Below are 9,860 nucleotides of genomic sequence, written 5' to 3'. Positions count from 1 at the left end.
CCTTCATCCACCTAACCAATCTAATCTTGACTGTTGATGTCATTTTTGCTGAAACCACCAAGTGAATTCTACAGCCTCATAACATCCTGTGTACAGCAGTTTCTCCTGCCCTCTGTTCTAAATCTCTTACATTTAATCTTCTCGCTATGGTTTCTCATTCTTCACCTGTCAACTACTGGAGTCAGTCTACTTCTAGCTACCCTGTTGCATTCTTTGAGAATTTTAAACACTTATATCATATTGTCCTTTAAACTGTGTTGTTCTAACAAAAAATAATCCATTTTTCAAGTTAATCTTCACTTTTGTATTTCCTCATACCAGGCAGCATCCTAGTAAATCTGCATTGTACTCTTTCTAAAGCCTCTGGAGTTAATTTTGACTTTGTGCAATAGTGTGTAATGGGTGATAGCAAATCAGCAGTCTGTTTTACATTTCTTCCGATTTTTCTTTCCATTGACTTCACTTGTTATGAACTCAAATATGACCTTACCTGCAATATTGCTGAGATAGCATACCATTGTGTGAACTGTCTACCTTGGGTTGCACATTGCAAATAACACAGTATGCTCCTGATCTGTCTAAATTGTCCAAAGACTATCTGACATGCCATATACTTCAGGCTAAACTAATAATTAGAATTTATTGTAAGGAACAAAAATAAATTGATAGATTAGATAGGAATACATTATTAATTTTCATCAGTGCATTAACCTATTTTATGAATTCAATGTAAAACAATTATATTTTTCAAGATTATTAATCTTTTTTAACTCAGCTTATGTACCATGTATAGGCTTCTAGGCAGCATAGGGTTCAGGCTCACCACTACGACATGAAACTAAATAGAAGAACCATGAGAATCAAAACAATAGCAAAAGCTTGTCTTATTTATTCTCAGACTGAGTTGTCTCTGAATACAGAACTGTAAAAATCAGAACAAAGACAGAATGGTAGGAAAAGGGTTGCATTTCACTGCACCAGTTGGGTTGGATACCTGTTCAATGATGATTTAGGTCTTGCACACCCTTGACAATGTATAATCATATTAGAGCTAGAGATTACTGGTTTATGTACAGAACAAAGCAATTGGTTTGTACGCTGCAGCTTCCACAGTTCTGGCATCATTGTGTAAACAATAGGCCAAGAAAACTTCCATCAAGCAATCTGACACAGTAAGTTCAAAGCTATCCATATTTTCTCAAATATAACTAAATTAGTCAGAAGAAAATAATGTTTTCAAAAGATAAAGGGGGTAAATTTAACATTTGGCGATAGCGTAAAATGGGCGATACAGGATCAGCCACCCATTTTACATCTCAAACGATTTTGCTTTAGAAATCAAAATCAGGAGAGATATATAACAGGCGGTCAATTGGATATTGCCTGTTTTAAACTATCGGCAAAAGTTAAAAATTCTCCTGAACAATTTCATCAGGTATAAGAACATAAACAAATCTAGAGCAAGAAAAGGTCACTCAGCCCATCAATCCACTACATTCAGAGTCCATGCATGATTATTGTAACATTATTGTAACCTTCCGCACCATCCATTGATCCCCTATATTAGGGGCTAGACTTTGCATTAGTCTCCAGATCGCCCAAAAGTGGGTGTTAGCGTTTATATTGTTTTTTGTGATCGCCGGAAAGCAGCCATTTTCAAACCCGCTAGTTTCCACTTTTTCATTTGGGCGTAAGCCGTAGCGATGTGAAATGGGCGTTAGCAATTTTTTCAGTTGTGCAAGGCTGGCATCCATAGCAACGGTCTTTTCCCACATTTCAGGAGGTTAAGTGTCATCTGCACATGCGCAGAAGAGAGTGACAGAGGAGAGAAAGAGAGAGAGGAGAAAGCTGGTAGTGTGGTGTCTGGAGTATTGGGTTATTTTTCAGCAATTTTTCAACAATTTCTGAATTATTTGAAATATTCTTTCTAATCTAATGGACCCAATTGAATCCTTAATGGAAAGAAGGATGAACGAAGAGGAGGAAGAAGGAGTGGCGGAAGGGGTAGAAATGGGAGGACGTAGGCGTGCAAAGTGCTTTAGCGAGGAGGCTAATGCTGCATTAGTGGCAGAGGTGGAATAGGTGGGCACAATTGACCCGGGGTAGGTGTGGGAACCCTCCCCCCTACCCGGGTTTATCAAAGGATTTGGACTGAGATTGCAGTGGTCATATCTGCTCATGCCCATGAGGTGAAGGAGCCCAACTAGTGCCGGAAGCGCTGGAATGATCTTGTTGGGTCGGGCAGAGTAAGTCTTACATTTATTTATATTTATTTATATAATTGTAATTCTAAATATGCAATGATGAATTTAAATGCAGATCTGATGTATTGTAGTTAGACCGGTAATCATTTAATCCAAACCTCGATCTTATTCAAGTTATTCGCAGACGGTGGATATAACCATGCATGCGATATGTATAATGTTTACGGTGACTATGATTAGCATGGGCTGACTAATTGTGAATTGTCTGTGTTGTATTGTGTTGTATAATTATTATTATAATAGTAATAATAATATGATATCTGACAGTAATCTCCTATCTGTTTTATCTGTAAAAGTACCTAGCAATGATCTTATGCCATGCCATGCTCTTGTTACCTTTGCAGAAGAAATTTTAGAAGAATAGGGCTGAGCAGCGCGCACGCGTGGTGGCCAAGCTAAGCTTTGTGCCCTGACCGATCTTGAAGAGTGGGCGTTGGCATTGGTGGGTGTCGACAATTGGTCGGCGACCTGTGCAACATCGGAACCCATTCTCCTGCCACGTGAGTAATGTATAAACCATTGGGTGATTTAAAGTAATTTAATGCCATTAATTTCTGTATAATATATGATTGATGTATATATGATTGATGTAATGTTTTATAATGTTATGTAATTAATGATGGGATCATGAAATATCATTGTAATACAACACAGATTCTGTTCTAATAGAAACATAGAAACATAGAAAATAGGTGCAGGAGTAGGCCATTTGGCCCTTCGAGTCTGCACCGCCATTCAATAAGATCATGGCTGATCATTACCTCAGTACCCCTTTCCTACTTTCTCTCCATACCCCTTGATCCCCTTAGCCGTAAGGGCCATATCTAACTCCCTCTTGAATATATCCAATGAACTGGCATCAACAACTCTCTGCGGCAGGGAATTCCACAGGTTAACAGCTCTCTGAGTGAAGAAGTTTCTCCCCACCTCAGTCCTAAATGGCCTACCCCTTATCCTAACACTATGTCCCCTGGTTCTGCACTTCCCCAACATCGGGAACATTCTTCCTGCATCTAACCTGTCCAGTCCCGTCAGAATCTTATACGTTTCTATGAGATCCCCTCTCATCCTTCTAAACTCCAGTGTATAAAGGCCCAGTTGATCCAGTCTCTCCTCAAATGACAGTCCAACAATCCCTGAAATTAGTCTGGTGAACCTTCACTGCACTCCCTCAATAGCAAGAACGTCCTTCCTCAGATTAGGAGACCAAAACTGAACACAATATTCCAGGTGAGGCCTCACTAAGGCCCTGTACAACTGCAGTAAGACCTCCCTGCTCCTATACTCAAATCCCCTAGCTATGAAGGCCAACATACCATTTGCCTTCTTCACCGCCTGTTGTATCTGCATGCCAACCTTCAATGACTGATGAACCATGACACCTAGGTCTCGTTGCACCTCCCCTTTTCCTAATCTGCCGCCATTCAGATAATATTCTGCCTTCGTGTTTTTGCCCCCAAAATGGATAACCTCACATTTATCCACATTATACTGCATCTGCCATGCATTTGCCCACTCACCTAACCTGTCTAAGTCAACCTGTAGCCTCTTAGCATCCCCCTCACAGCTCACACCGCCACCCACTTTAGTGTCATTTGCAAACTTGGAGATATTACACTCAATTCCTTCATCCAAATCGTTAATGTATATTGTAAAGAGCTGGGGTCCCAGCAGTGAGCCCTGCAGCACTCCACTAGTCACTGCCTGCCATTCTGAAAAGGACCCGTTTATCCCGACTCGCTGCTTCCTGTCTGCCAACCAGTTCTCTATCCATGTCAGTACATTACCCCCAATACCCTGCGCTTTGACTTTGCACACCAATCTCTTGTGTGGGACCTTGTCAAAAGCCTTTTGAAAGTCCAAATACACCACATCCACTGGTTCTCCCTTGTCCACTCTGCTAGTTACATCCTCAAAAAATTCCAGAAGATTCGTCAAGCCTGATTTCCCTTTCATAAATCCATGCTGACTTGGACCGATCCTCTCACTGCTTTCCAAATGCGCTGCTATTTCATCCTTAATGATTGATTCCAACATTTTCCCCTCTACTGATGTCAGGCTAACCGGTCTATAATTACTTGTTTTCTCTCTCCTTCCTATTTTAAAAAGTGGTGTTACATTAGCTACCCTCCAGTCCATAGGAACCGATCCAGAGTCGATAGACTGTTAGAAAATGATCACCAATGCATCCACTATTTCTAGGGCCACTTCCTTAAGTACTCTGGGATGTACCGCCCTCTGACAACGCAGTAACGGCGCTCCCTCAGTATCGCCCCTCCGACAGCGCAATACAGCACTCCCTTAGTACTGCCCCTCCGACAACGCAGTACGGCACTCCCTCAGTACTGCCCCTCCGACAGCGCAGTACGGCACTCCCTCAGTACTGCCCCTCTGGGAACCGTGGATTGATGGTCTGGATTATTGTGCTCAAGTATCTGGAGAGGGCTTGAACCCTCACTCTTCTGACTCTGGGACAGAAGGAGTTAAATTGACAGAGGCCTCATCACAGCCTCTTTTGACTAGGCCGAGTGGCCGCTCAGTATCCAGCTATTTCGACAAGGCCCAAGGACCTGCCAGTCACAGCATTCTCCGACTGTGCCCCGAGGCATGTAATTCCCCATTTTCCTTCTCCGCTACACCAATTGATTCTGTCCCTGTTCCCCATTCCAGGCGGTGACGGTCTCTCGCTCTCCCTCGCATACGCCCTTACTATCGTGACGTTAATTATATGTGATGTCTATCAGTATATTTATAGCAGTAGTGTTGTTCTCGTGCATATGCCTGTGTCACGTAAGCATCCCCATGTGACCCTAGCATCCCCATCTCTTCTAATTACCTAATTTATGTTTTCTAGCTCAGCAAATAGTGCAGGCCTTCCAGGAACCCATGCGCCCCAGGATCCTGCTCTAGTAGTCGTCTCGGGAGGCAAGGAGGCACGGGTGTCGCCCGTGTTGCTGCAGGTCCTCCTCTCCACTGAGGATACTGCAGCTATATCTACAAGTGTTCCTGCGGCCATGTCCTCTTCAACCGAGGATGTAGCTGGGCCAAGCACTTTGCTTCAGGGCACCCTGAGTGGTTCCATGCTGGCGCCGACCCGCGGAGGTTGGTTCGGCGCAGTCGGACTGCTCCAAGAGCAGTGGACCTGAGTGGGGACATGGTGAACTTGTCCAGGATGAGTGTCGACATTGGTCCAGAGTTCCTCCAGGCAACGGGCGGGTTATCTGGCTAGGTTGCCACTCTGTCCGCGATCGTCACTGAGAAGATGACGTGGATAGCAGTGACACTGGAGAGAATAGCCAGGAACACGGATGTCAGAGGGCTATCAGTGGTCCCGAAATCCAGTACTGCACCCCAAGGTACCACAACCCCATTGCTCGAGACACATACAAGTCAGGAGGAAGCTCTTGCTTTGGCTCGGAGAATGTTTCCTCGGAAGCATCCTCTCCATCTACAAGCCAATCAATGGATCTGCCGTCACCCCCCTCACCCGCCCCCCCCCCCCCCCCCCCCCCACCGAAGCAGCGCTCAAGGTGCCCTCCTGCAAAACGACTTGGAGTTAGTCGGTGGAGGGGAAGAATTGGGGTACAGACCTGCGGGGGAAAGGAAATGAGGGGCGTGGACAAGGTAGGCAGGGAGGGAGGGAGGGTTATTGTTATTATTAATTTTAAAAAATGTGTTGAATATTGGGTGGGTGGGTGTTTGAATTGTTTAAATTGTTTACATTATGTTGATGTTGCTGTGTGTTGCTGTTGTTGTTCATTTATCAATACATTTTAAACTTTTTCACTGTTGGGTTGGGTTGGGGGAGGGGGATGCATGTGTGTTTATAAAAAATCTATTGTTGTTTATAAAATGTATTGTTATTTATAAATGTTTCACAGTTGGGGTGGGGGGAGTGGTACTGTTGTGTTGTGTTTGTTTAAAAAAAGAATTTTATTAATAACATTAAATTTTTTAAATTTAACTTAACATTGTTGTGCATTGTCTTCAGATAACAGAAACGTTAAACATATACAAACACTGGCGAGGCCAGGCCATGAAAGGCAAAGATTAAATGTAACGTAAATCAACTGTAACTGTAACTGTCACCAATGTGAGTGCTCCAGATATCTGAAGCACTGCTTAAACACTCCAATTGTCTTTTCGACGATGTTGCGTGTGGCTATGTGGCTTTCGTTGTATCACTTCTCGGCTTCTGTCTGGGGCTTATGAAGGGGGGTCATCAGTCAGCTGGCAAGGCCATAAGATCCTTTATACCCCAGCATCCAACCGTGTGGCTGACTCTTAAACAGGTCAGAGACGTGCTCGGTTCCGAAACACCTCTGCATCCTGAAAAGGTGCTCGCATGGCGATGTGTGTACAGTCTATTGCTCCCTGCACCTTGGGGAAGTTTGCTATTCTTGAGAAACCCAGAGCCCTCTCAGTCTGTGCCTCCCTGGTCATAGGGAAGGTTATAAAGTCCATCCTTCAAGCGTAAAGGGCTTCAGTCACCTGTCGAATGCAGCAATGTGTGACGTGATGAGAGATAGCGCAAATGTCGCCAGCTGAGACTTGAAAGGAGCCCGATGCATAGAAGGAAAGTGGTGCAGTAACCTTGACCTCAATGGACAGTGCGGTCCTAATGGTGCTGTTAAGCTGAAGATCTCCCTTAATGAGCTGGCATATCTCACTGATACCTCCTTTCGGAAGCACAGTCTCCTAAGGTACGTGTTCTCTGACAAGTTCAGGTATGACCGCTTATCCCTGTAAGTGCATCGGGTGTATGTTCTCCTCCTCTTCATCAGTCTGCCACCTCTGTGATTAGACACATAATGCTGTTCAACATACTTTCTCCCATTTCTAGTCTGCAGCATGTGAGTAGTCATCAATACTGGCTGAGAAATGACAGGCCCCATTACAATTACTATTATATGTATTCTTCAGAAATAATAAATTGTCCTCCAAAAACTCATATAAAAAATTCAAATCGACTACAATATAATTAGATAGTTGTTCAGATTTTTAAATCACCTTAAAAGCACTCACAGTTTAACTAATTCTCAGCGTTCAATTAATGCCGAAACTAATGCTGGTGATAAATGGGCATTAGTTTCCATTTTTAGGGAAAATGGGCATTATATGGGCGTTATACTTCATCTCAGCAGTTAAATGGTAAATGGTGGTAAGTGGGCAGTAGCGAGGCAAAACTGATTGAAAGTCTAGCTACTTATCTCCCCTGAAAAATAGCAACCAGTGTTGTTAAATGTCTTTAACTCTCAATCCAGTTCTCAACAGAAATAAATCCACCTCCTATTAAAGGTGCCAACTGACTCCAAAACAATTACCTTCTCTGGAAGCTGTTCACATGTCCATTATCCGATGGGAAAAGCTTTCCTAATTTCTAGCCTTACTCAAGGCATGGGCAGGAATCCACCCCAGCACCAGTGGGGTCTTGGGGTGGAAAGTACTGCCAACCTGGCGTCAATTTTTTCCTGAGCCATTTTGTAGATACCTGGGCCACTTGTCCATTCTGAAGCCAGGACCAGGATATTTTTCACAACCACCTGCAGTGCCAGATGGTGCAGTCTGTTTCATTACCTTAAAGCGCACACCTCAGTTTCTGGCTGCATTTTAGCCCTACCTCAAGATGTCCCAAAGCACTTTACAGCAAATAAAGCACTTTTTTCGAAGTGTAATCTGTTGTAACGTAGGAAATGCGGCAGCCAATTTGCTGACAGCAAGGACCCAAAAATAGCCATGTGATAATGACCAGATAATCTATTTATTTCTATCGATTATAGTATTTTTGCTTGTTTTTTCTATTCCTTCTAACCTCCTTATTAAGCCATTGAGGTGTTGCTTTGCTGTGCTTTTTAAAATAGATAACCTTTCCTTATCCTACAAAAATGCCTCAAATAAAATACATTTGGTTTCTGTTAGTTTATTTCAAGTGGTCCTGGGAATCCTCAACATAGGCTTGGGACCCCATGATGTCTCATGCCTTCAGATCAAACATGGGCAAGGAAACCTCCTGCTGATTAGCACCTATCGCCCTTCCTCAGCTAATGAATCAATACTACTCCTTGTTGAACACCATTTGGAAGAAGCACTGAGAGTAGCAAGGGGACAGAATGTATTCTGGGCAGGGAACTTCAATGTCCATCACGAAGAGTAGCTCGGTAGCACCGCTATTGACCGAGCTGGCCGAGTCCTGAAGGACATAGCTGCCAGACTGCGGCAGGTGGTGAGTAAATCAACACGGGGGAAAAACCTACTTAACCTCGTCCTCACCGATCTACCTGTCGCAGATGCATTTATCGATGACAGCATTGGTAGCAGTGACCACCGCACAATCATTGTGGAAACGAAGTCCCATCTTCACACTGAGGACATCCTCCATCATGTTGTGTGGCACTATCACCGTGCTAAACGGGCTAGATTCAGAACAGATCTAGCAGCTTTAAACTGGGCACCAATGAGGTGCTGTGGGCCATCAGCAGCATCAGAATTATATTTCACCACAATCTGTAATCTCATGGCCCGGCATATCCCTCACTCTACCATTACCATCATGCCAGGGGGCCAAGCCTGGTGCAATAAAGAGTGTAGAGGTACATGCCAGGACCAGCACTAGGCTGTACCTAAAAATTTGATGCTAACCTGGGGAAGGTGCAACACAGGACAACATGCAAGCTAAACAGCGGAAGCAGCATGCTATAGACAGGGCTAAACACCCCACAATTCTGCCACATCAAATCGAGAATGGTGGTGGACCATTAAACAACTAATGGGAGGAGGAGGCTCCATGAATATCCCCATCCTCAATGATGGCGGAGCCCAGCACGGGAGTGCAAAAAACTAGGCTGAAGCCTTGGTTGTTACTATTTAGCTGTCTCTATGTGGCCTTTGTTGATTTTTTTGAAGACATTATCAGTAAATTCTACCGCAATGTTATACCACATTTCCTATTAGACTGGTTTGGTGCTACTTGCAATGATACGTGTGAAAAATATGTTGTGGTTGGGTTGAGTGGGATACGGCTGACAAGGGCGCATTTTGGTAACTTTCCAGCTCCAGGGGCAGCATCGGTAACAAACATTCTGAACGGCAGATGTCCCGCGGGTTTTTTGTCCACATATTTGAAGTGCAGGGTCAGGCTGTTGCACCGTTGAGATTTGTATCTTTTCCGTTACCTGGGAGAAATGGCAATCACCTCTTCATGACAAGTTAAGATCCCAGGAGGAATAGGACTTTTCTAAATCAATACAAGCCTCCCATACACCACAAAAACCAAGCGTTTCTTCTTTTCTCACTGGTTCCTCTCACATTATAAATAGCTTGCACTATTCTCACCTGCTAGAAACTGGACATTTCCATCCTTGTAGGAATCCTATTCAGTTGTATAAGACTGTATCCCTACTTCTCCGTATATAGCTGCAAGTGCTGTATGACGTTACATTCACCATAACTTATCGGGATCTGCAAATCTTGTACAAATCCCTCGTTAATTTTATAGAATTAAAATAAATATTTTGTGGGTGGATAACTTGACTTTGAAAATTGCACTTTATTTCAGCACATGTTCGTTACAAACAGATTAACTAATTTAAAAATGTC

The sequence above is a fragment of the Pristiophorus japonicus genome, chromosome 8 (genome assembly GCF_044704955.1).
Source record: "Pristiophorus japonicus isolate sPriJap1 chromosome 8, sPriJap1.hap1, whole genome shotgun sequence".
Lineage (NCBI taxonomy): Eukaryota > Metazoa > Chordata > Chondrichthyes > Pristiophoridae > Pristiophorus > Pristiophorus japonicus.
This window is presented reverse-complemented; position numbering follows the sequence as displayed.